The following is a 26,976-nucleotide window of genomic DNA, read 5'->3' as shown; positions in this document are numbered from 1 at the left end:
CTGGCATTATAAAGGTTGCATAGCAGGCCGGTCCAAAGGGCAGGGTCATGTTTTAGTATTCCTGCCGGGAGAACATTTGGCCCAGGAGCCTCACTCTGTCTGCAGCGCCGTAGTTGTTCCTTGATGTTTCGTATTTCGATAGATAATGGCTTTGTCTCACTGCTTGTGGTGGAAGATGGCCCCACTATGTTGGGGCGACCATAGAGGTTGGAGATGTGTTCTATCCACTTTCTCTCCGGGACCGCGTTACTTTAGGTACCGATTGTCCTGCGCTCCAGCTGATTGACTATAGACCACAGCGACCGGCTGTTCTTTTCTTTAGTGGCTTCCACAATTCTGATCCATTCCTGATCAATATGCGCTTGCTTTGCCTCCCAAGTTGCCTTCTTATATTTCTTTCTTAATTCCTGAAAGGTACTCTGGTAGCTGTAGTCTGGTAGTTTGTTCTTTAGGTGTCTGGCAATTGTATTCAGCTGTTGCCTTTGTTGCCTTAATGTCTGCGTGAACCAGCCATTTCTGGTCAGTAGTGGGCTGGCCTTGGATTGTTGATTGGGCTCCAGCTCATTCCTTAATGAAGTTAATGTGGCCTCCCATTTTGAAATTATGTCCACCTGTTCCGTTTGATCCGACATTAAGTTGGCTTTCCATACTTCGTATTTCTCCATGCACTTTTTGGACCATCTTATGCGATGAAGGTGGCTTCCTGGGTCTTGTTCACCAATCCTCTGTAGTGGAGCAGCAAGAGCGTTATCATTCTCTATTTTCGTGTTTGTGGGTGGTGGTCACTTTAGCATCTCACCTCTATGCTGAAATCCTGGAAGTACTCGAAGATGTCCGCTGAGACAAAGGTATAGTCTAGGGTGGTGGCAGACTTCTTGGCGATGTGGCTCAGCTTCATTGGGATGTCTTTAGGAAATCTGCCATTTAGGGATCTAAGTCCTTGTGCCACTAGGAATCTGACCAGGGGGTGATCACACTTGTCCTTGTCCTTAAAGGGCGATTCTTGTGGTGGGATTCCCAGGCACTGGTCTTTTGCCATGATTTTAAAGGTAGGACATGCACTGGTGTGTTTTATATGTCCTGAAAGTGAATTATGGCAACAACAACAAAAAATCACTATTGCAAGGACTCTCCCATAGGGTAACATGGGAATTACCATGACATCTCTTAAGTGTAGTTTCCCATTGGGAGCAGATAGAGATTTAGAGTTAGGGCTCTCTGAACTCACAATTCAAAAATACATCTTTTGGTGAAGTTGGTTTTTGAATTGTAAGTTTGAAAATGCCCTTTTTTAGAAAGTGGGCATTTTTTGCCTAACAATTCAGTGCCTCTGCCTGTCTGTGGTATACATGTCTAGGTCAGGATGACAGTTGGGCTGTTTGTGCATTCTCTCTAGACAGTCGCACAAAGGGAGCCGAGGTGTGCCCTGCATATACTGATAGCCATCACTAGGCTGATGGGTCTCCCTGCGCTAGAGTGGTGCGAGAAGCTGAAACTTACACCTAAATAGGGTGGTACCTGTACTTAAACAAGAGAGTCTCCAACCCCCTGGAGTGTGCCTGGGGCCATGGGAGGGAAGACAGGGTCTTGTGCACTACAAGACTTCTCTTTGAAGTTTGTCTACTTCAAAGTCAGAAATGGGTATACGTACTGGACCTCTGACACCACAGAGTTAGAACACTTCTGGACTGAGGACATTCTGCTGGAATAAGAGCTGGATGCTTTCTTGTGCTGGCCTGCTGCTTGCTGCTTATGGCATGGTAGTGAAAGGACTGGATGTCACTTTCGTCATCCTGCTTTCCAAGGTTCTCTAAGTGCTTGAACTGACCTTGCCTCCTGGTAAGAAGTTTCAGGGCCATCAAAGACTCTCTTCCTGAGAGTCCTGACTTGCCAAGTGGTGCCAATTCCAGTTCCTGGGTCCTTGGAAGTGACCTCTGGAGCAACCAAGAAGCAACTAAGCATGTCGTCTCCAGAACGACTTCGGAACCGGTGCCACTCTTTGACTTCACCTGAGCAGTGGACCTCACTGAATGCAATGACGGCAACCTGCAACACAGTTCCAATGCCGCTGCAACACCTCCGAAGTCCTGCCATAGTGTGAGTCCCAAGTGTCGTGACACCGACGCCTTTCATACTTGACTCCAACTCCGCTGCAGCACCTGTGGCCCTGCTGTGTGGTCGCAACACCGCAAAGTCGATACTTTGCATCTTGACCTGCTGGAGTCAACGACCCCACCTTATCATAAGGAGCCAACACCTCACCACCGATTGCTCATCACCTGCCCTGCAACCATAAGGAACTGATGCCTCACCTCCCCTGTCTAGCAGTAAGGAACTGATGCCTCATCTCCCTGATAGCAGTAAGGGTCTGACGCCACACTAGCTCCAGCGACACCTCAGCTCCCTGAATCCTTGCAACATCTGTTTTCAAAGGTACTGTACCTGGGGTCTGTGTGACTCCATGACCAGTCCAAAACTCCCTTGGGAGTGGCTTCAGGCTGTTGGAAGCGATTCCATAAAGACGCTGTGTTACTCCAGTTGGAGCTGTTTTGTTTCTGAGCGCTATATTACATTTAATCTTTGAAAATTTGTATCTTTACTTGTGTTTGTTGGATTTTTGTCACTGGTCTTGTTTCACTCTGATAAAGATTGGCTATTTTCCGAAACTGGTGTGGAGTACTTCCATGGTGTGTTCTGTGAGTTGCTGTGTGTGTATACAAATACTTTACACATTGCCTCTGAGATGAGCCTAACTGCTTGAGCCAAGCTACCAAGGGGGAGAGCTGGGTTTATCTTAGCTGTGTGACTCCCTTACCCTGACTAGAGTGAGGGTCCCTACTTGGACAGGGTGCAAACCACTGCAAACTAGAGACCCCATTTCTAACAGCACTGATACCATGATTTCTTGTTTTAGTGATGGGTTTTTAAAGGAGAGTTCTATGTCACTGTGAATCTGAGTGGTTTAGTATTGGCTGTGAGCTGAAGCTGTGTGAATTCATGTTATATAGTTGTGTAGTGCTGTTAGCTCACATTAGGACTTTAAGATTTGTAATGCTAATCTTTGACATCCAATTCTGAGTCATGAATTGATGAAAGTTTGAGGTAGAGGTAGTTAGGCTTAGAAAGATGAATGAAACATTAATAAATACACAAATAGCACCCTTTCAACCATGCACACTAAAGAGCACTGAGGAAATCAGAACCTCACCAGTGGTTGAAGTGCTATATAATAATGCGACTGGAACACAGAGGTGCTTCAGGACTCACAGGGGATTTGTAAATCACTATATAAGTACAAATACAGCACAATTGTCCATCTTATTAATGAAACTAGAAGCAACACACTGAGGTACAAGCTCAGAAAATGTGTGGGAGAAGGTTTTAACAGGTTTGGTGCCCCGAACTAACTGTTGTCGCCCTTGGCACCGTTTGCCCGGTGCCGAGGATAAGACCAGCTCGTCCTACTGTGGGCCCCCGGGGGGAGCGCTGATGGCCGAGCACCCCCCTCCCCTGGGAAGAGATGGGAATCGCTTCCCCTTCCACCCCGCCCCCACTGACCCACCTGTGGCGTCTCTCTGAGCATTTCTGCTGCTATGCGATCGGGCAGCAGAAATATCCAGTAGTCACCAGTGATTTTTTCCACATAATTTGGCATAAGGGGAGCAGCCCCTTGGGCACGGGCCGCTCCCCAGGGGGGCAAATTATTTGTAGGCCATTTCTGCCCCCCTGGGGGAAGATTGGCTTAATATAATTAGGTTGATCTGAAACCACAAGACACCAGGGTTTTTTTTTTTTTTATACTAAAGCATAAGGGAAGCGGCCCCTTTGGCAAGGGCCATTCCCCAGGGGAGGTATAATATTCTTAGGCCTTTTCTGCCCCGCCGGAGGCAGATCGGCCTAATATAATTAGGTGGATATGCTCCCAGGGGGGTCAGGAACCTCTAGACACAAGGGATATATATATTTTTTATTTTCTTTATGTATGGGGAGCGACCCCTTAGACAATGGTCACTCCCCTGGGGGGCAAATTGTATTTAGGCCATTTCTGCCCCCCCTTGGGGGAAGATCAGCTTATTTTTGGACCTCTAGACACCATGGATTGGTGTGTGTGTATGTGTGTTTTGTTTGGGGGTGCAGCCCCTTGGGCAAGGGTCGCTCCCCATGGGGGCACATTACTGTTGGCCTTAACTGTCCCCCCTTGGGGGCAGATTGGCCTATTTGTTAACGGCCCGTCTGCCCCCAAGGGGGGCAGAAAACCCACCAGAGACCAGGGAAGATTTTTATTTTCAAAATAAGAGGTTGGGGGGTATGGCCATACCCCCACCCCAAATAAATGGGACCAAAGTTGTTCTGCCCAGCAGTGGGCAGATTGGGCAATTACCCCCGATCCACACCTTGGGGGACAGAAAGTCTACTTGATGCCAGGGAATAAAAAAAATAAAAGAAAATAGTGGGGTGGTGGCTACCAACCAGTATGGGCCTGGTTATGCCCCCACCCGAACTGGAGGGGCAAACAGCCTTTCAGCTCTCCTCCGCACACTAAAACATCTTATCCCATGGCAAGCAAGAGGACATTTGATTATTTTTGTTTTTTGTTATACATTTGGGCCAAGGGAGCTTGGTAACTCTCAAAATCGTCCCACTTGGAATGGTGAGGGCTTCACTTTTTTTTACTTTGGGACGCTGCCATGTAGAAAAATCCACAAGACCTAGACACATCTGAAAACTAAACATCTAGTTGATTCCAGGATGGTGTGCTTCACATGCACCCCACACCATTTCCTTACCCACAGTGCCCTGCAAACCTGCAACTTTGCTGGAAAGCACACATTTTTCCCACATTTTTGTGATGGAACCTTCCGGAATCTGCAGGAATCCACAAAATTCCTACCACCCAGCATTGTCTCATCTATACCGATAAAATTTCTGCTGCACTTGTCAGCCTAAAAATGTTTTTTTTCAAACTGCCCTTTGGACCCACTTTGGTTCCCACTCGATTTGGATGTGTTTTTGGCTCTTTCCTGTCACGAACACTTGGCCCACCCACACAAGTGAGGTATCATTTTTACCAAGAGACTGAGAGGAACGTTGGGTGGTATGAAATCTGTCCCGGTGCTGTGATCCCACACACAAATGTGGGAAAAATGTGATTTTATTTGAGCTAAATTTGAGGTTTGCTGAGGATTCTGGGTAAGAAAACATTGGGGGATCCACGAAAGTCACACCTCCCTTGGCTTGCTCGGTGTCTAGGTTTCAGAAATGTCTGGGTTTGGTAGGTTTCCCTAGATGGCTGCTGAGCCCAGGACCAGAAATGTAGGTGCCCCCCCACAAAAACAGGTAGTTTTCTATTTGATCATTTTGATGTGCCCAGATAGTGTTTTGGGGCATTTCCTGTTGCGAGCACTAGCACTAGGCCTACCTACACAAGTGAGGTACCATTTTTATCGGGAGGCTTCGGGGAACGCTAGGTGGAAGGAAATTTGTGGCTCCTCTCAGATTCCAGAACCTTCTGTCACCGAAATGTGAGGAAAAAGTGTTTTTGAGCCAAATTTTGAGGCTTACAAAGGATTCTCTGTAACAGAACCTGGTGAGTCACCTCATCTTGGATTCCCCTAAGTCTCTAGTTTTCAAAAATGCACAGGTTTGGTAGGTTTCCCTAGGTGCCGGCTGAGCTAGAGGCCAAAATCCACAGATAGGCGCTTTGCAAAAAACACCTCCATTTTCTTTGGGAAATTGTGATGTGTCCACGTTGTGTTTTGGGGCATTTCCTGTCGGGGGCGCTAGGCCTACCCTCACAAGTGAGGTACAATTTTTATCAGGAGACAAGTGTTATTGCCCCTTGTCTTTCTCTACATTTTTTCCTTCCAAATATAAGACAGTGTGTAAAAAAGACATCTATTTGGGAAATGCCCTGTAATTCACATGCTAGTGTGGGCACCCCAGAATTCAAGATGTGCAAATAACCACTGCTCCTCAACACCTTATCTAGTGCCCATTTTGGAAATACAAAGGTTTTCTTGATACCTATTTTTCACTTTTTATATTTCAGCAAATGAATTGCTGTATACCTGGTGTAGAATGAAAACCCACTGCAAGGTGCAGCTCATTTATTGGCTCTGGGTACCTAGGGTTCTTGATGAACCTACAAGCCCAATATATCCCTGCAACCAGAAGATTCCAGCAGATGTAACGGTATATTGCTTTAAAAAATCTGACATTGCAGGAAAAAGTTACAGAGTAAAAGGTAGAGAAAAATGGCTGTTTTTTCACCTCAATTTCAATATTTTTTTATTTCAGTTGTTATTTTCTGTAGGAAACCCTTGTAGGATTCACACATATTACCCGTTGCTGAATTCAGAATGTTGTCTACTTTTCAGAAATGTTTAGGTTTCTGGGATCCAGCATTGGTTTCACACCCATTTCTGTCACTGACTGGAAGGAGGGTGAAAGCACAAAAAAAGTAAAAATGGGTTATGTCCCAGTAAAATGCCAAAATTGTGTTGAAAAACTGGGTTTTCTGATTCAAGTCTGCCTGTTCCTGAAAGCTGGGAAGGTGGTGATTTTAGCACTGCAAACCCTTTGTTGATGCCGATTTCAGGGAAAAAAACACAAGCCTTCTTCTGCAGCCCTTTTTTCCATTTTTCTTTTTTTAACGAAAGTTTCACTGTATTTTGGCTAATTTCTTGGTCTCCTTCAGGGGAACCCACACAGTCTGGGTACCTCTATAATCCCTAGGATGTTGGGGAAAAAAGGACGCAAATTTGGCGTGCGTAGCTTATGTGGATAAAAAGTTATGAGGGCCTAAGCTGCCCTGCCCCAAATAGCCAAAAAAAGGCCTAGCACCTGAGGGGGAAAAGGCCTGGCAGCGAAGGGGTTAAAGATGAGAGGGCAGATATAATACTCACTGTATTATATACTAGTTACTTGAAATGAAACGAAAGTAATGCAGTTGAGGTTGCAAGACAGTTGAACTTCAAGTGACAAAGTTGAAATCCACACAAGCTGTAACTAAAGTGGGTGCCATGAAAAGAAACAGAACGGGGAAACTAACAAAATGTCTAATAAATCTACTTTGCGGACTCTATCATCATTCTCATGATGCTAAATCAATCTCTTTATGTGAGTAAACCTATTTGTCTCATGTCATCATCAGTACACCTACAAATGAACATGTGGATATACTAGTTGTTGTGATACTGAAGCAGTAAGTCTTAATGGTGATCAGGAAGTATAAAAACATGCATCAGCTGTCATCATGGCATCTTATTGCAGACTCATGGTGCTCGGTTTTGGATTTCTGATACAGCTGTTTAATCATTTCCAAGACCTAAAAATGTACACCTTATCTATGTTAGATCCAGGAGTGACTGTTATTCCCATAAATGGTAAAGATACATAGTGCCTATTTTGCATAGGCTGACCACTCTCTTGGATAAAGATTATCCAAGACACTACTGGCCACCAGAATTGAATAGGTAACAAGACAGAAGGCAACTTAAAGAAGATTACCCACTTGGGATGATTTGTTTACAAATTGTGTAGGCTTTCAGTGGTGGTCTCCCCAGATCCTGAAAAGGGAAACGATGCACTGATGTGGAATTTGTAAGTACAGATTTTTAGGCTGTGTGGAAATAGGGATTCAGCATACAGATGGTGTGATGGCCTTGTATGACTGACTGAAACAGAATATTATGGTGAATGGTAACCTCCCAGAAGTAATTCATCTGCACAATTGTACAGAACAGGCATGTCCTCTATTACTCATATTGTTTATCTTTTGAGGCCTTGTCCCAACATGTATTAATTAATTTAGAGATACGATGTGTCAGAGTAGAAGTTGATAAATTGAAGCTCTTCATGTTCATGGATGATATTTTGGTGTCTGCAGAATCATAAAGTACCAAGTATTTGTGGAGTGCAGGTTTACTGTTAGAGGGTGAATAAATGGTGAGGTTGTTTACATGGGTAACTTACATCTGTAGGTAAGTTGCATATGTGTGTTTACTCTTGTACTTACAAATACCTTTACTATTTTTGGCTATTCACTACGAGTGTAATGTTACTCAAAAATGTAGATTTACATTGTCCGCCCTCAATTTTCTCAAAAACAACTGAACAAATTCACAGTAAAAATCTAGTTTGTTGCCACATTTGGTGTAGTTCAGTTTAGCTGTTTTTTTCGGTATTGCTGTTCAATTATCCTATAGGAAATTAAATGGAGAAAATGCATTTTGGGGCCCCCGCTATTTTTGCCGAACAAGACTGATGGATCACCCAAAGACTTTACAGGAAGGAGCTGAGGTAGATGAGACTTTTTATTTTTTTTGGCAAGTTTTGCAAAAATTTGTCAAATAGCGAGAACATTTTTTGCAAATCAAGAAAACCAAATTCCATATATATACAGTGCTTGGAATGGAATAATTAAAGTGCAGGTACTCTGTGCCAGAGTACCTGCTTGTTTCTGAGAGGTGCCGGTACTCTCCAATTAAAAGTATTAAGTTTTTCTCGAGATGTGCTGGTACTCGCCCTCTCAAAATAAAAAAGTGCCGATACTCAGTACCGGACAGTACCGACCCATTTAAAACACTATATATATATATATATTTATATATATGTATTTTTTTTTTCTTTTTCTTTTTTTTTTTAATACATATATACATTTAACTTTAGTTTTGTTTAATTAGTCTTCAAATAAATAATGTTAATTTAATTTAAAATATAATTAAATATTGAATCAAAATTAAGTTAATAGTGTTGTGGCTTTTTTTATATTGTCTCATTCTAAAATAAACATACAAAAATAATTGATATTGATGTTTATCATAAAAATATTTTGCAAATGTTTTTAAACGTTGATAAACTTCTTAAATTTGTCCTATACTTTATCACAAGGAAACCTTCACACATTGCAAAATGTTGTGTTGGAATTTATTTTTCCAATTCAGGTCACAATTTATGTTGAACAGTGGCCTAAAGTAATACAATGTATCGCTTCACGCTATTTTTGCTACCTTATGGTAAGGGGGCATTTCGTAGGTGGTACATTGGCATTCTCATGGAACCACCCATGGGTTTTGACGCAAATGCCTATCTACTTTCGTTTGTAGATAGTGCTTTGTGTATAGTGCAAGGGTGTGTGCATTTGAAAATGGCAGCATAAAGTGCAGTATCACTGGTGAAGAGAAAACAGCACAGTACCGTCCTAGATACTTTGGTTACTGTGCTGCATTGCTCCAAAAGCTAGTACATTTTCTCCTTAGTGCACCTTTGTGCGCAATGCCATTGTGCAGGAAAAAACTCAGAAAACTGAAAAAGTTAAACCTGCAGAGAAAAAGTCTGCATATATTTTCCAAATTGGGTTTGGCTAAAGCCAAAATGATTTTGGTATGTCGGTAAAATTATTTTGAAATGCACAGGAAACTTTGTAAGCGCAAAGGTGACAGTAAAGCAGGACACTTCACAAAGTGCGCAACAACTGAAAATCTTGGGGAAACTTTCCGGATACAAAAAAATATGCTGGTTCTGTGGCTTTGTTTGAAGTGCATTCATTCACAGATTACCACAAAATCAAAACTTCCGCACATAAAATACATAACTATATGTAAACCTCATCTGTTGGGTACCACTGTCACATGTTCTCAGGTTTGAGCATTTTGTTTAAACTGCAACTTCCTAGATTTCCTTTTCTGCTTTCTCAATGCACTCATCTCCGACAAAAATGTTCCAGGGTCCTTGGGGAAGGATACAGAAGTGTTCTTCTTCATCACATAAGAAGAACCTCTGACTCCAAGCTTGAAAGAGACACCCAAAGGCCGTGTACGTGCCTTGACACCTTAGTGATGGCTCATTAAAGTGCTTTGCCAAAAAAACTTTCTTTTGTTAATGTTGTCCTCTTTGCTGGTCTGGGCTGAGATGGGGGAGGTTTTTAACCTATTCATTTTCAGAAAAGATGCTTTGGCGGGTCATTTGTATACCATTTAAAATGTAAATCGTGAAATCGTGATTCCCTATCTTTGTTGTATTGGGAGGAGAGCAGCTGAAATCTAAACCGCATTTCAAGTATTTTCTTTAAAGTGAAGTCAGCATTTTCATGTTTTAGGAAAAAAGAAGAAAAAGTGAACAAAATACGGTAATTTCAGTTTAATAGTTTAAGCCCTGACATTTGAGCAGCCAGCAGTTTATATGTATTTTGCCCAAAATAAAAAAACGAAATTGCCTACTTTATAGCAGTGCGTTGAAATGACACATTTTGTTGTTGCTTGAAATATAAAGCTCGTTGATGCATATTTGCTGTTGTAGAATTCTGACTGGGAATCATTAAACTACCCCATCCTCCCAGTCTGAAGAAGTGGAAAAGACAGTTGTTTAGTTCAGGAGAAGGGAAAGGCATAAACCCTGGTTAATTTATTAAGTTAAGGAGGTGTGCTATGAGTGCATAATTTTTTTTTTTTTCCATAAATCTCTTTATTGTTATTTTTGGTTAGTTTACATTTACGATCTTATTTCAGTTAGTGTTTAATACAGTACAGTATAGTGCATTTTTATTATACATATTCGTTGCATATTTTTGTTATCACAGTTTCTTATTTGTGTGACGTTTGTTATGTTGTATCTTTGCAGTAGTTTTGTTGTTAATCACATCTGCAATTCTTGTATAGGTGATAGTATTTAGTTCGGGATGTCACATTGCAGCATTTAATTGAGAAAAGTATGTAGGGCAGTCATTGTGTTTTTCGTATGGATTAACTTTAAAGTGAGTTAAAATGAAAGAACAAAAAAACTTACATAACAATAACTTTAACTTTAGCCGAGGTCCATATCTATGTGATTGGTTTAAATTTCACTATTTTCGTGTCAGGTTGGGAATTTCTAGTGATGATTCAGTTTGTAGGTGAGGAGGTTGTGGTGTTTCGTGGGATTCATTACTTATACTCTTCTCGGTTCTTAGTGTCCCAGTTTGTTCAGTTACGCTGTGTGTTTTATTCTCTTACGTGGTGTGGTCTTCTCGCTTGTGATTTTTAAGTTAGCGGGTGTGATTCGGTGTTATGTAGTTGGGTTAGTAGGGCTTCCCAGTCGACAGATATCAGGTACTGACGTAGCCCTAGGGTTTCTTCGCGTTTGAGTGCTAGGTGCTCTGCTCCCGCCCATACCCTGAGTGAGCGTCTCCAGGCCTGTATCTGTGGGGGGTCTGGGGACTTCCATCTTTGGGTCACTAGTCGTTTTGCGACTATTAGTCCCAGATCTACGAAGCGTGTTTCTGCTCTGTGCTGCTTGCCTCTTCGGAATAGTCCCAGGATGCATGCCTCCCACGTGAAGGGTATTTTTTGTGTAATGCATGTGGCTAGGTTGTCAGTTACCTCTTTCCAGTAGGTGCCTAGGTTAGGGCAGGACCATATCATGCGTAGCATATCTACTCCGATTTCACGGCATCTAGGGCAGGCTGCGTCTTGGCGGTTAAAATATTTGTTTACGCGTGCAGGCGTGAGGTAGGCTCTGTTTACTATATAATACTGGATTAGTTTAAATCGCGAGTTGCGTGGTATGTTAAGGTGGCCTGAGATGGCAGTTCTCGACTTTGTTATCGCGATGGATTCGCCCGAGTCTGTTTCCCATGCCATACGTAGTGTGTCGCTCTCAGTGGCTGTCTGGATTCTCAAGGCGTCCGCTAACCAGCTGACCTGATGTTGGCCGCAGCCCACCACCTGCAGGTATTGAATCAGCAGGTGGGTGAGTGGAAGTGTTGTGATGTCTCACCACTTGGAACTCAAAGATCCCACCAGTGAGCAGTATAGGAGGAATTGGCCGGGCGGAAGCCCCATTTCTTGGAGCTTGGCAAACGATAATAGTTGGTTGTCTTCGTAAATGTCGCCCAGTGTGTGTAATTCTAGCTCAGGCCATGTGCACAGTTCTGTGTCTGATGTGACCCTAGTGCCCCTTGGTGTGCCCACCAGTGCTAGTGCTGGTGCGAATGGGATCAACAGCTTCGTAAGACGAAGTGATCTGTGATGACATTTATGTGCTGTTTTAAGGAACATTTGTCGAGGGGTCCGCGGGTGTGTGATCGGGTGGAATAAGTGCTGTATTTGTTGGAGCGAGTATGGTCCTGTCTCTGTTGCTGTATCGGTCAGTTGTTTACCAGCCAGCCATCTGGATATCCATTGAAGTTGAGCTGCTAGGTAATAGTGCTCCAGGTTGGGGACCGCGAGCCCACCCTTGTCAGTCGGTAGGTACAATTTTTTAAGGGCTACTCTACAGCGACCATTATTCCATATAAATTCTCTCAGTCCTGTTTCCAGTGTCTTGAAGAAGGCGGGGGAGACATAATGTGGTAGGTTAGAAAAGAAACATAAGAGTCGCGGGAGCACCACCATTTTTAGGAGAGCTATCCTACCGCCACTGAAAGCGGCAGTGTTCTCCAGAAGGTCATTTGGGATCTGACTGAGGATGTTGCTTTTACTAGATTACCCTCAAATATATCTTCTTCGCTATGGTAGATCCTAATGCCCAAGTATCTAAAGGTGTTTGGCTGCCAGAGAACTGGGCTTTCGGCTAGGGTGAGTCTTGGGTTTGATAGGCCTGGGTCGAATGGAAAGAGGCTCGACTTAGACCAATTGACCCTAAGTCCTGATAACTGCACAAATTGCCGCAAGAGTGTGCCAATCCTCTGTGGGATATGCGTGATGTCTCTAAAGTATAGCAGGAGGTCATCAGCATATAGCAACACTATGTGTAAGCCATCTCCCAGAGGTATTCCCCAGTTGGATCCCTCTTCACGTAGGGTGGCCGCTAGAGGCTCCATTGCGAGTGAGAATAGTAACGGTGAAAGGGGGCAGCCCTGTCTCGTGCCTCTGCCTACCCGGATTGGTTCTGATATCTCAGGGCCCAGACCCACCCTTATCGTTGGTCCGGTGTATAGTAGTTTAGTTAGGCGGGTAAAGTATGGTCCCATGTCGTATTTTTGTAGCACTTTGAACAAATAAGGCCATTCCAGAGAATCGAAGGCTTTCTCTAGGTCGAGGACCAGGCAACCCGCCCGCGGCCAGGTCAGTCTGGCATATTCCATTACCCGGAACAATCTTCTGATATTTTGGGAAGTGTCTCTGGCTGGCACAAATCCATTCTGGTCAGGATGTATCAGTTCTGGGACGCTTGGTGCCAGTCTTGTTGCTAATATCTTGGCTAGTATTTTATAGTCGGTGTTTAGCATTGCTAGCGGTCTGTATGAGCCCATATCTATTGGATCTCTTCCATTTTTAGGAAGAGAGACAAGTAATGCCGCCCTTTGTGTATCCGATAGGTAACCCTTTTGCTCGGCTGTTTCGTATACCCAAAGTAATTTAGGCGCCAGATGTATGGTTAATGCCTTATAAAAGTCTGCTGGTAGCCCATCTGGGCCTGGTGTCTTGCCTGGATTGAGATCCTTGATACTGGCTTTGATTTCCTCTAAGTCAAGAGGTGCCTCAAGTGTTTCGATCTGGTCGCTTTTTAGTTTTGGGAGTTTCACTTTGGCAAGGAATTCCACATTGGGGTTTTCTCCAGGGGTCATCCTTGTGGTGTAGAGGGTGGTATAGTGTCTAGTAAATTCGGTTTGTATCTCTGCAGGTGTGTGTACTATTTCCCCTGTGTGCGAGCGGATTTCCATTATTGGCTTTCTCTCACAGTCCCGTCGTATAAGCCAGACGAGCAATTTACCTGCCTTATCCGCTGATGCATGGGTTCTCGCGGGGTGTGCGGTGTAGTTTAGGCATCTCAGACGCTCTAGTAGTGTCTGGTGATCTGTGTGCAGCGCTGCTAGTCTCGCCTTTTCAGTTTGGTTATTAGTAGTTTCATCTTCTGATTGTGGTAAAACCCGCTCTATTTGGGCCAAATCGCGTTTGATGGTTTTGCGCATGTTGCATTGGGTTCCTAGGCAGTGCCCTCGGATAAAGACTTTAAATGCATCCCATTCAATTAGCCCCGAGGTGGCCGTGCCTTCATTTTGTTCAAAATATTCTAGAATTGCAGTGCTTAATGATGCTCTGAAATCAGCATCTTCTAGGAGTTCTGGCCTTAGTTTCCAGGTGGGGATAGGTGGGCGAGAAGTTCCCCAGCGCAGCCGCGCTGTTAAGGGGTTATGGTCCGAGTGTGTGCGCCCCATGTTCACCGGGTTCTCTATTACTGGGGCAAGGTTCGCGGTGCAGAATAAGTAGTCTAATCGTACGTGTAAGGAATGCGGTGCGGAATAGAAGGAGTAGGTTCTATCCTTTCTGTGCTTTTGTCTCCATACATCTATTAATTGCCATTGTTGAGTCCAGTTTACCAGGCCTCGTGAGGCAGCTACCACTGGGGAGGTTGGCAGTGGTGGGAAGGGGCGGTCTAGTTGTATGTCTTGCACGCTGTTGAAGTCTCCCCCAAGTATCCATGGGAGTGTGCTCCAGTGTGCCAGATGGCGTGTTAGGGTGTGTAGAAAGGTAGTTTGTTCTGTATTTGGGGCGTATATGGAGCCTAATATGATTGTGCATCCTGCCAGTTTCCCTCTGATGAGTACATATCTACCCTGTGGGTCTATGATTTGTTCTCCCATCTCAAAGGGGATGCCTGCCCTTATCCAGATAAGTGTACCCCTGGCATAAGCAGAGTATCCTGTTGCGTATAATTGCCCTCTCCAGCGCTGGCGTAGTCGGGGAACCTCCTGGTCTGTTAGATGTGTCTCTTGTGGGAGTGCTATGTGAACTATGTGTCTTTTAAGGTAGGAGTAGATGGCATATCGCCGTTTGGGGGTGTGTATACCTCTTACGTTCCAGGTAATTGTTGTGTATGTAGCCATATGTAAAGTGTTAGATCTTTTTTTCTCCTCACCCACTTGCGTTTCCTACGCTGTACTATTTCGCTAACTTTACATTCCCGTTGGATGTGAACATTGGCAAAAACAAAACTCGGTTAATACTATCAGAGCAGTTAAACAACAGGTCACCGCCCAAACATTGCAACAAAGACAAGGACGTGCAGATGCATGTCTATGCATTTCCGGACTCCACTGGTAGGAGTGTAGAGGTAGGCCAGGCATGCCGGGAGAGGGTGTAGTCTTTGGCTTTGTAGTCCGGCTAGGATGGATAACTAAAATGATCGGTGATCGGTGGGGGAGCAGGAGGGACCCCCAATATATATGTACATCAGGGAGAAGAACCGCTAACAATGCGTAAAAAAAAAAAAGGGGGGGGAAAGGAGGAGGGGGGTAGTTCCACGACCAAAGCCCGTTACTGTCATCATATGCGCGTTTATAGTTTCTCTTGGGTTGACATGGGCGTCTCTTTGCTGTGTTGGCTGCTTGCACGCCCATTGGAGCGCCCTGTGCGCGTGTCTCAGGTTGAGTGTTTTTTATTAGGTAGTGTGATTTTACATTGCGCAAGAGTTTTCAGAAGATTTCGTCCGCAGTGGCCGGTGTCACAGAGGGTCTCTTGATAGGGCCCGATTCCGATAAACAGTCCGATGTGGGGGGACGGTCGCTGACTGTTTGTGAAATCTCTGTGTCTGAGCCAGAGTTCAGAGGGGATGCGGCCATTGCTGTCGCAGTGTGTATCGATTCTCTTCTTTCTCTGATTAGTTGTTCCAGGTCTGGGGCACATTTGGTTGGTTCCTTGCGGGTTGTATTTCTATTTCGGTCCCGTTTGTTTCGGCCGCGCCTGACCTGGGGTGCTTGTTTGATTCGTTCCGGCGTGTCACCTGTTGACAGTCCTGTCGATTCGAGCCATTCCCATGTTGCTTCAGGGGTGGAGAAAAAGTGCATTTTGTCCTTAGCTACTACACGAAGTTTGGCTGGAAATAGTAGTGAGTAGTTTAGGCCCAGTGATCTCAGCTTACCTTTCACAGGGAGATAAGAGGCCCGATCCCTCTGCACTGTTAGGGTGTAGTCTGGAAACAATAGTATTTGCACGCCGTCTATTTTGGGTGGCGGCGCTGCTCTTACTGTTCGTAGTATGATGTCTCTGTCCGCGTAGTGGAGGAGGCGTATTATAAATGGGCGCGGAGCGCTCCCCGGTGGTCTGGCACGGGTCGGGACCCGATGAGCGCGCTCTACAGAAAAAAAGGAAGTGAGCGTTCCATCTGGTACCAACTCTCATAGCCAAGTCTCCGAATAGGACATCGGATCTCGCCCTTCTGTACCCTCTAGTAGATTTACCACTCGAATATTGTTCCTTCTGGACCGGTCCTCCGTGTCCTCTGCTCGCCGCTCCAGTTCCGTCACTCTGGCTCGTATGTCTTCCATTCCTGTCTTCAGCTGGGTGGTCGCAGGCGTTAGTTCCTGTATTGTGGTTTCGATCTCCTTGGTTCTGTCTGACAGTTTGCGATGGTCCGCGTGTAGGAGAGTGAGATCACTTGCTACTCTGTCTATCTTGGCTTCCAGGGATGTGTGAGCGCGCTCCAGGGAGTCTCTGATGCGCTCCACCGCAGCCAGTACCGCATCTAATTTTTGGTTATCTTGAGTGGAGAGGTCCTGTATTTTCCCAGATCCAGCTCCAGAGCGGAGTCGTCCAGCTCCGGCCATGGCTTAGTTTGTTGGGGGATTAGTTTAGCTTCTGGCCGTCCCCCCACACTCAGATCGCTGACGCGCACACTATATGTTGCGGACTAATGTTCGTTGGCAAGTTGTTGAGGGGTTATGCTGTGCGTTATTAGTTTCCGGCTGTTTGGAGACGGGTTTCTGTATTATTAGACTTTTCTGGGTCTTTTAAGGATTCCCGTTTTTAGGTAGGCCTGTGAGAGATTACTGTTGGCGGAGACGTCTCAGTAGTGTTTCGTTTGTCTTTCGAGTGTAGTGGGTTGCGTGACTTCAGTGCTGCAATTTCCTCGCTGGAGTCTTGTGTTTGATTCAAGGGAGGACGGGCCCGCTTGTCAGGGTGTTGAGACCGTGTCCCCACGACAGCACGTGCAGCCCTGTTGGTTAACGCCTCCTCTTGAATTTCCTTCACAGAGGGGACCTTGCGTCGTCTCAGGTCCACCTATATGTACACGTTTGGGCTTTTCAGTGGGTGCCTACCAGGTTCGGCTTTCTGAGTCCGGCTGCAAAGGGGTGTCTCTTGGCGTGGTATGCAATAGCTTTCTTAATGGGCCTGTGTTCGTTTTCCTTTTGTTTTTTTTCTCCCTCCTCCTCTCGCCGTCCGCCCCTCCCCCCCATATGAGGTTGCCGTCCAGGGGGGGCCTCCCAGCCTCTGCACACCCCCGTAGTAGGGCCCTTCGTTCCTCCCCATCCGTCTGTCGTTTCATTCAGGGCCCCGTTGGTGTCCCCAGGGGCCGTCCGCAACAGATCACGTGGAGAAGACGGGAGGCCTCGAGTATCGCTCTCAGTCACGTTACCGCCTCGGCTGGGCGCCCGCTGTCCTTTATTTTGTGCTAGAAAGGGGGGGGGGGATGCTCCTCTCACCGTTTGTGTTGAGGCGTGCACGGCGGGGAGACCAGCCACAGTTCGGTCTCCGTATGCGGCCCCCGCCGCTTCTCTTCGTTCGCGCTCTATTTCTCACTGCTCCGGCCCACAGCGTGGCCCGCACGGCCGCGGGAGCTTCCAGGGGCCTGGTCTGCCGGGAGATCGGCCCAGGGATCTCCGATACCTCCCTGCGCCCCCACTTAGATGTTCTTTTCGCCGGTTGCGGCGCGGAGCTCTTCTAGCTCGCGCCCGCCATGTTAGGTGGCTTGGCCACGCCCCCGCTATGAGTGCATCATTACTGGGATACTGGTACACTTTGCAACAGAAGTGCATTTTTAAAATGTTGAAGATGTCTTGTTTTAGAAATGTGTTTACGCACAATACAACACTGTAGGAATGGATTGTAAAAAACGAAGTCGATGTCTCATTACTGAAATGTTCGTCTGTACTGTAGGATCCTATAGAGACATTTTGAAATAGCTTTGCGTCGGTCTCTGTTATGTCATAGCAGGTAATGGTGTACGTCTTAATGGGACAACATGTCAATTAAAGGCAAAGATGGTAACATTTCTAAAGCAATACCTCTACAAGGGAAATCCAAAGTCAATTTTATTTTCCTGTGTCCTGCATTTTTGTGTCAAGGGGTGATCATGACTGAAGTCTGGACTTGTGAGAGCTTGAGCCCCAAGGGAGGGGTGATTCATTTCCACAAACACTGTACCGACTGTATAGCACTGCTACTGTAGGAAAAATCACAAGGCAAAAACACTCCAATTGAATAGCAGGATAGTGATGACACCAATCATAGGAGCTATACTTAGAGAAGACTACAAGGAAAATGCTAATAGCAGGAAACAAGTGAGCAAAATAACTCTAAGTAGTGGAACTAGAACATTTGTGATGCACCCGTGCTTATGCTGGCTCTCCTTATATAGATATGAAGTTAACATGGAAGGAGAAAATTCACACAGGAACATAAACCTCCATTTTGAACTGGGAAGAGCCAGATTTGAAGTTGCCCGGCGCCATCTTGGATTGGGCAAAATAAAATCAAGATGGCACCTGCACATGGCAGAACACAGTCACGCTGACCATCAGTCCCAGTGAGGATGGCAAGGAGCATTTGAACCCTCTGAAACACAAGTAAGAATCCCAGTATCTGGGAAGTCAACATCCAAGACACTGTCACCTGGGACACCAACATACTTTTCGCTTATTTTCTTTCCTACTTACAACATGAAGGACAGTTATAGATTTTATTAAAAATAATGACTGCTATTCTGAACAAAATCCTGAAAATATGGCAAGAGATTTACATCTCCTTCTGAACATATTTTACACTTATATTTCTATGCACAAACATCCCCACTTGTACACCTGGAAAGCTGTTATAAGATGCAGGTTTCGAGGCATCTTACTGGAAGAGTCATGTTACGTGTGTCACAAGGCATCTTACTAGAAGTGTCATGTTGCATGTGTAACGGGGGCTAATTCGCCCTGTTCAGAATTTTACATATAGTAGCATTCCACACAGGGGGAATGGAGACTTGTGCAAATGTTAATTTTTTTTTCCTCATCAAGAAAATATTTTTCCCCCAGGAGAAAGGTCTTCACTACAGCGCAAGCAAATTTGCAGGTGATTTGTTCCTCTTCCACTCCTTGGATGAATAAACCTCTGACCGTTTAGACGTGGGAAGTGGTTGAATGGGAGTTTTGTAACGCCCACAAATATCCAAGTCAGATCACACCCTGGAACACCTACTTCACATGACTTACATGGGAATTACTACTGCAGATTTCACTGCATTCACTGTGCAAAAATCCACATATGCTTTTGTGGATTCCTTCCATGCATAAATGTGGTTCTTTCAGTATTAACTTAAGCCCTACAAGTAATCATCTTTTATTGCACAGACAATAACTTCAGCATTGTTGGAGCTCATGGAGGAGGCAGCAACCCATTTGGGCTCTCGCACATCGCACTTTCAGTCAGGCTTATCTGTACTTCAGGAGGAGATGGTTGGTGATGAAAGAGCAGGGTGTAATGCCTGCTCCTTATTTCTTACATGTAGTGTAGCACGCACTTCAGCTGTTTACTATGGCAGATATCTTATGCATGATGAAACAGTCTCTTTAAGGAAGTTTAAAGGCTTTGGTACCGGTTAATCAACATCAGGCTCTGCGAACAACCTTGATTGGAGGTATAATAAGGGAGTTGGTCAATATTAAAGGGCTAATAGGCACTCATGAAAATAACTCCCCAATAATGGGTGGGTATTATCTTCATATACAACCTATTTGTTGCAAACCAACCTAGCAGCAGGCAATAGAACACCTTCCTTTTGATTCGTATATTTCTCAAAGCTGCATGCTTGTTGTTTAATAACAAGATCCTCAAGCTCAGTAATTTAAAACAACAAATGAAGGCCTCTGAAAAGATGTAAAATGGGGTTAAGTCTGCCCCAGTCACCAACTTAGTGAAAAAGGTGAATATAATTGTGAAAGAAAATGTGTTCCATTTCCTTTATTTTGAGTATATTGAGGATTTCACTCTTTGTTTTGATTCATGTAGGAAAATGAAAAAGTGGAAGTCTGCCCGCTTAACCAGAGAAAAGTTATTCAGACAATTAAAAGCAACTCCAGTGTAAAGATTTTAAGTAACAAAGATTTAAAGCGCATAGGCTTCTTGCATGTACAGGGGTGAGAAATAGCAAAGGTACTCCTTTTCTCAGGTTTTGTGGTGGCAACAATTTCTCCCACAGCAGAGCTTCTAAAGGCTTCAATGTTTGAAGTAGAATCCCTGGTTTGCTTTGATAAAGTACAATCAAAAAGAAATTTTGTGCTAACCCATCACTTGGATTGTGCTCTATCGTAATTGTTTTTCAGTTGTTTAAAAATGGGTTGGAATAATAATTCTTCGCAAAGCAAAATTTAGTTGCTTGAAAGATTGAATGCAGATATGGGTTTTGGGTCCCTGCAAGTGTTCATTGGAAATTGGCCCTTCATTGATTCCCAGCCACACTGAGGAATAGTGCTGAACACTTACACAGTTCAATTTAAGCAAAGGTTCAAATGCAACCACTTGAGAATAACTGAATTAACTGATCTTCATAGAGTGAAGGGCATGCATTTGGTCCTGATCGCCTGCTTGGGAATATATATACATGGATTTAACACAGTGGAATGGTCTGTTTCTAGAGTGACAACTGTTTCTTGTGTCTTTGCAACACAGGATAGGCTTAAAATAGGATAGTAGTTGAAGGATGAGATCCAACAAAGGTGTCTTTAGAATAAGGGGGAACATAGCATGGTTATACATATGGATCCTATATAGAGGGAGGTGCTAATTCACCTGGTTATGAGAGGTAAAAGAGCAGTGAGAAAAAGTTGACTACTTTTGCATTACAGACAACTCATAAAGGTGACTTTTTTTTTTTTTTATGAATCTCTGGCATTCTCCTTAGTGACTGAAGTGAACTTAAGAAGTGAAGTAAAACAGTTGAGATTTGGAAATAGATGGACCTGAAGAGAATATTGTAGATCTTGGGTTTAGTGATTTGTTTTGCATAAATATAAATGCAGGGGATTTTAATCTTCGGTTTTATGCCCAACAGTATCTTAATGGGAGAATTTCTGAGGAAGGAAGCACTTCAAAACCTCTATTGGATAACAGGTCCCACAATCCCCAGCCCATATCAGAGGATTCAACCTGAATTTGGTGTAAGAAACAACTAATTGTCTTTTATTGTTTTTAATATAAAAATTATATTGTTGTTACTTTGATGAGTAGTGAGAAGGAAAATACTTATGCATTCATTGCAAAATACTCATCAGCAGGTATTCCCGTTTATAGAGAAGCAAAGGTGCAACACAACTTTCTTTCCATTTAATTAATTCAACAACTACACTGTGGCCATTTTATCTAAAAGGTGATCCTATCACATGTTTTAGAAATCGGGTTGTTGATTGACTGGGATTCAGCCAATAACAGTTCCATGAGGTCGAATACCCCTTTGGTGAAGGACCGCTAAAATGGATTTGCTGCTGGGTAGAAAAACGTAGTGGGAGAAGTCAATCTGACCAGCGATGCAGCTTCGGAGGATATGCAAGCAGGTTAGTACAGTCTCCTCCTAGTTCTCAAAGCAGTTTTTAGCCAAAAAGGGTGTTACTCCTGCTTAGACATAGATTTCATTCTAGCATATCCTGATCTCATGTCCACCAAAATTCAAATGTGGGCTTCCTAAAGCATTTTAGATTCTTCTAGTATTTTATGGTATTGTGTTCCAAAAATAAAGTCTTTACTTTTGTACAAATTAATGTTTTCTTTCATGTGTGTAAGTGCTGTGTGACTACAGTAGTATTGCATGAGGTTTGCATGTCTCCTAGATAAGCCTAGGCTGCTCATCCACAGCTACCTCTAGAGAGCCTCGCTTCTGGACACTGCCCACACTTCACTAAGATGGGATACCTGGACCTGGCATAAGGTGTATGTACCTTGGTTTCCCACCACACACCAGGCCAGCTTCCTACATTTCCCACATTTTTTCTGGTTCTTTGCAGCTCACCCCACCAATAAAGGGCCCCTATAACTCCACCACCTTTCCATGTCCCGCTAGACCTCTAAGGCACTCCTATGTCTCAATTTCCCTGTGGGGCTGAAGGATAACTGAAGAACTGCAAATAGAGTCACATGCTATGATCCACAGAGCGGGCCTGCCTCCATGGTCCCCACAACTCAACTAGGTTGACCCCCATTTAATCTCCCAGCTCAATCTCCAAATCTTCCTTCTACACATAAAACAGCCAAAGGTGTTGGAAAGGCTACAGTACACCAGATAAAATCCCATAACCTGATTTCTGCATTAACAATGTCCTTTGCGCTCTGTGCCACACAGTTTTTCCATGTCCGAGAAAAACTGCTACTTTAGGACAACAAAAACAATGCTTACTTGGAGCTGGTGATTGCAGGTAGTGGACACCAGCACGCTTTTTTTTTTTGTGAGTCAGGATTCATTATTCATCATCATATTTTTATCCAGCGCAAGAAAGAGTCAGAAAAAGGCAAAGAGGAAGGAAGGGTAATACAAAAAACAGTGGCAAAAACACAAAGCAGAGGTGAAAAATCCTGCAAGATGAAGGGACGAGGTGTATAGCGTGGTCGAAGAGAGTAATGATTTGGAATTAAGAGTATGCAGCCTTGATAGTCAGCTTTTTTTTATTATTCGCCAGCTGGCTTCTGAGAAAACCTTATTCTTTCACAAATTACACTATCATGGTTTTCTCCAAGCCATAGATCTCAAAATATGCTCATACTAGCCCCAAATATTTGTGGTCCCCAACCTAAAATCCATTCATGATTCCATCCTGTTGCTTCTAATTCATCCTGTATCCACTGTGAGCAAACACACCTGATGCTAAATCCACTGTGTGCTTTGGTCACACATGTTTAAAAACAGATTTTTCAAACATAAAAATAATAGGCCCATTTATTCAAGTTACAATAGAATACAGTTGAGTTCGGTATGTAGCTGAGCTTTAAAAACGCTGCCAACTGATTCAGTATTATAATCCGGGCCACTGGATTATGAGATTATGTAGCTGAGGCAGTTTTCTCATCACTGTGAATTTGCTGTATGTGCCACATAATCCATCATCTGCTACATAATCCACAGATTTAACCAACATATATATTTTTTCTAGCTTTTACTGATCAAACGTTTACTAAAAATGCAGCACGTGTGGTGCGGTGCGCTGAAAGGCCATTCACAAATGGACTTATCTTTCAGTTGGTTATTGATTTGTTTGGGTGTAAAACTAATAATAATGAGGTGAATACAGCATTCACATGAGTTAAAATAACAAAATAATGAAGTACTACTATCACAAAGTGTGCCACATTACCACGCAAGCATAATTTAGGTAAACTGACGCATGGATCTGTTCTTCGATAATTGCAATGACCCTGAATATAATACAATAATAATAGAGGTCAGTGCAAGGGGAAAGTAGCCTAGACTTCCACAGTGTATAAACAGCTTAATGAAATCTCTCTGTGTCATAAATGTAAAACAAACGAGATTTATTAATAATTTCAAACGTTTTCTCCATTTGTATCTTGTGCTAACATATACTTCTAATAATAAATTATCGTATTATTCATAAGCAAAGGTAGGTGCTCCTAACCAAACAGTGAAAGTGCTAAGGTGCAAGTGAGTGACGGTGATATGTACAAGTAGTGCAGAGTGTGGTTGTATAAAAATTATCGACTTCCACTGGCTCCTACAATCCAGCAAGCCCTGGTATGTCACAAAACCTCTTTTATGCTTTTCTCATCCACACTTTTGAGATGTGTCGACGTTTCGACCACTGATGCAGGTAAGTCAGGACGGGGTCATCATCAGGACAGGGATGATTGCAGTGGAAGCACCTACGGGGGGCATAAGTCACCGGATTACTGGGGGTCTGATGAATCATTATCTATTACTAATAGGGAGATCTAAGTTCAACTCACCTATGTTCCAGTGAAGTGAAAAGGACCAGTCTATGCTACTTTCCCTTGCACTGACCTCTATTATTATTGCATGTATTACCCTGGTCATGAGGGTTAGTGGGCAATTGCCTCATTGTATCACTTCCTGAATATAATACAGCATTTCATTGGTTTGAAGCAGTTGAATCTGTTTGGGCTTGTCCTACGTTCAATTTACAGCTCCGATTCTGTGAAATACCTTCTCTCCTTCCACCTTCACCCTGCACAACGGACAGGATTTAGTTTATGACATTGAGATGTGTTTCATTCTTTTGAAAGCTTAAATGTAAAATAAAGTAAAATATAATCTAACCTAATTTAAAAAAAAAATGAGTTAAAATTCTGTCAGTGCGCTCTTTGGTCAAACTTGCCCCAGCCTACGCAGCATCATTCTAAACTGAAATGATGCGACAATAACAAAATTAAAAATTCTATTTCCTTATCATGGGGATCAAACATAATAATTTAATGCAGAGAAGGGAGGGGTTCTTCAGAACCACACACACCTCACAATAATCTCACGTTTCAGTTAGCTTCAGCCAGTGACTCCCTCAGATGTGAAAAGTGTTATTTAAATTTACAAAAACACCATTATCCTCCTAACCAATATTGTTTTTATATGCAAAATTGTCTTAGGTACTGCTCATCTTTAGGGTAAAGGTTGAGTATCCTAGCCTAATAGTTATTGTGTCAAATTCCAGTCTTTGCCCCACTTGTTTTTTACATTTGGCTCTGAAAGGATCGAACGCTTCAGCATGTTCACTCACATGGATAGTTTGTGCTTCTGAAATGTAAGCAGCGTTAAAGCTGAGTCAGTCACATGCAAAAGGAAGCAATGCTTCTTGCTTGCATTAGGGCCTAAATCAACCTTGTTTTGCCACACGCATTAACCAGTGAGAATGTTATGCACATAGCTGTCTATCTTCAGTAATATTTTTCAATCCATGGCCCTGAAAGGCAGTCCTAGGGTGATGACTCTAGAGCATTCACATATATTGTGTGTTCTCATGATACTACATTTTGACCAAGACTTTCTGCTGCTGTGCTCGAATTGCACAACTGTTAATGTTTAAACACATTTCTCACAGTTATTCCAGTTAATGTATGTAGCTCAATCAAAATATCGTAGTTTTTTTCTTTTAGTTTAAATTAGAAGAAGAATATGGTCATGTTTTACGTATTCTGTACGATTTGTGAAATGCTGTTGGAGGCACCTGAAAATGAGATGGCTTTTTTTTTAAACATAAAACCGCTCTCTTCTGGAGGTGACGTATAATCGAGGAAAGCTTCCATTGCGGGTCCTCAGTGACATCCTCACTGGTGACAGGGTCTCCAGTCAGCCAGCTAAATAGTACTGCTCTGAATGGCAACTGTTCAAAGGCTTATCCTTTGAAGCACGGCCCATCCCCCAGTTTGGGCGAGGCACCATGTTCAGGTGTTTTCAGCTCCCAAGCCTCTTGACATGTTAATGAACCCATTGTCATGCAGGAATCGGCATTTGCACCTCTACGGATGGCTGTGCTGAAGCCCAGGCCTGTGGTTCCTTTATTTTAAGAGGAACAGAAGCAGCCTTTTTTTCTTACCAATTGATTTTGGGCTGACTTATTATTCGTTATTTTAAACAGCGAGAATTTAGCGTACTATACCATGAAATTTCAGAGGAGTAGTTTAGTTGACTGCTGCGTGTGGTAGCAAGAGGCATGCTTTATATTTCTGTCTTCTCAGGTTCATCGCGAGTCATCCTAGGTGAATAAAATGATCTGTTTGTGTCCTAGGCCCTTTATTCTCCAAACGTGCTTCAAATGAAATTTTGTATAAAACCGGAACACTAACATTTAGAAGGTAATATTCAAACATTCAACAATTGCTTTTCTCTGCGATTCTCTTTTTTGCAAACACATTTTTATTTGTGCACTTTCAGAGTGATGGACAAACGCACACATATGCATTTTTAACTATACACACCCCCATTATATACCGCCTGCAGCAATTGATACGGACGCAAACTATGTCGCTTTTCACCAATCTCCATTCCAAAATAAGTGTATAGCAAAGCAGAAGAAGAGAACATGATTGGTTGTTCCAGTGCAGTTTTTGCACTACCCTCAATATCATAGCGTCAGCAGCAGCATAAAACATCCTAAACACGCCCCCCCTTTTTTTATAGATGCAATCAGCAATGCTTCGTTGCCAGTGGGCAGTGTCTTGTGTAGGCTCAAATGCAAATGAAATGCACTTGACACATAGATTAATCATGTTGCAAACACTGTTCTTAAAAAGAAAGATGCTCTTGAGGTATGCTCATTGGCCTCCTGGATGGTGTTTTTTCATTATGCACAAACTTTGCCTGTCATTGCGCATTCAGGTGTGCGTGCCTCATAAGGACTGGTGTGCACGTTTACCTAACTCTCTGGGTGTTGCCCTTGCACAGGTGAACAACTGTTGCGCTTCCTCTCCATGTGTTTCATTTTATACCTCACTCAGGCTCCCATATTGAGATTTAAACCAACTTGACTATGCCCTTACACCAGCGACGTTCATTTATGTGTATTGCTACTCTGCAGTGCAAATACTTTCAGTTTCAGATAATCAAAGAGCACTAGGCCTTGCTGAACCCTGTAGGTCAGCCAGAGACGGCCCTCTCCCCGTTGTCTATGGCTGCTATGCGGTTAACACAGACACCTGCTATATTCTGTGCTTTCATATGGAAATAGCTTATATACGTGATACAATATCATTCTATCTCTATAAACGTCATTGTGGCAGTAACTGGAAACTGAATAGTTAACTACTGCAAAAAACGTGCTGTGTTGAGCAGACAAGATCTGTTCATTTAAATCTGTAAATAATTCAAAATAGACTTATTTTCAGATGTAGTAAAAGACTAATTGAGCAGATTTTCTTTTGGAATTACTGCCCTTATTGCTACTAGTTTTGAGATCAGATTACAAATGTGTGTTTAAAGTCCATGGTCTGTTAAAGGCTTCAGTACCAGCTCCAGTCTACAGGGGCAAAGCTGAGCAAAAATATAAACACACTCGATGAA

The 26,976-nt window shown here is 43.4% G+C and overlaps 1 protein-coding gene across 8 annotated transcripts in view; it reads left to right on the top strand.

Annotated features, from left to right (window-relative positions):
* Positions 1–26,976, top strand: part of ABHD13 (abhydrolase domain containing 13) — a 97,070-nt gene that overhangs the window by 27,179 nt on the left and 42,915 nt on the right. For 3 of the 8 annotated variants that reach the window (XM_069204252.1, XM_069204255.1, XM_069204254.1), the window contains 2 exons: positions 21,016–21,121; positions 21,353–21,514. The exons of 4 other annotated variants lie outside the window; for them this stretch is intronic. The gene's annotated coding sequence lies outside the window, so the exon portion shown is untranslated. The remainder of the gene's footprint in view (positions 1–21,015; positions 21,122–21,352; positions 21,515–26,976) is intronic. One more of the 8 variants, XM_069204253.1, reaches the window with a different exon arrangement.

Source organism: Pleurodeles waltl, chromosome 8 (assembly GCF_031143425.1).
Source record: "Pleurodeles waltl isolate 20211129_DDA chromosome 8, aPleWal1.hap1.20221129, whole genome shotgun sequence".
Lineage (NCBI taxonomy): Eukaryota > Metazoa > Chordata > Amphibia > Caudata > Salamandridae > Pleurodeles > Pleurodeles waltl.
Note: the sequence above shows the minus strand (reverse complement) of the source record. Positions and strands in the feature narration are given on the sequence as shown.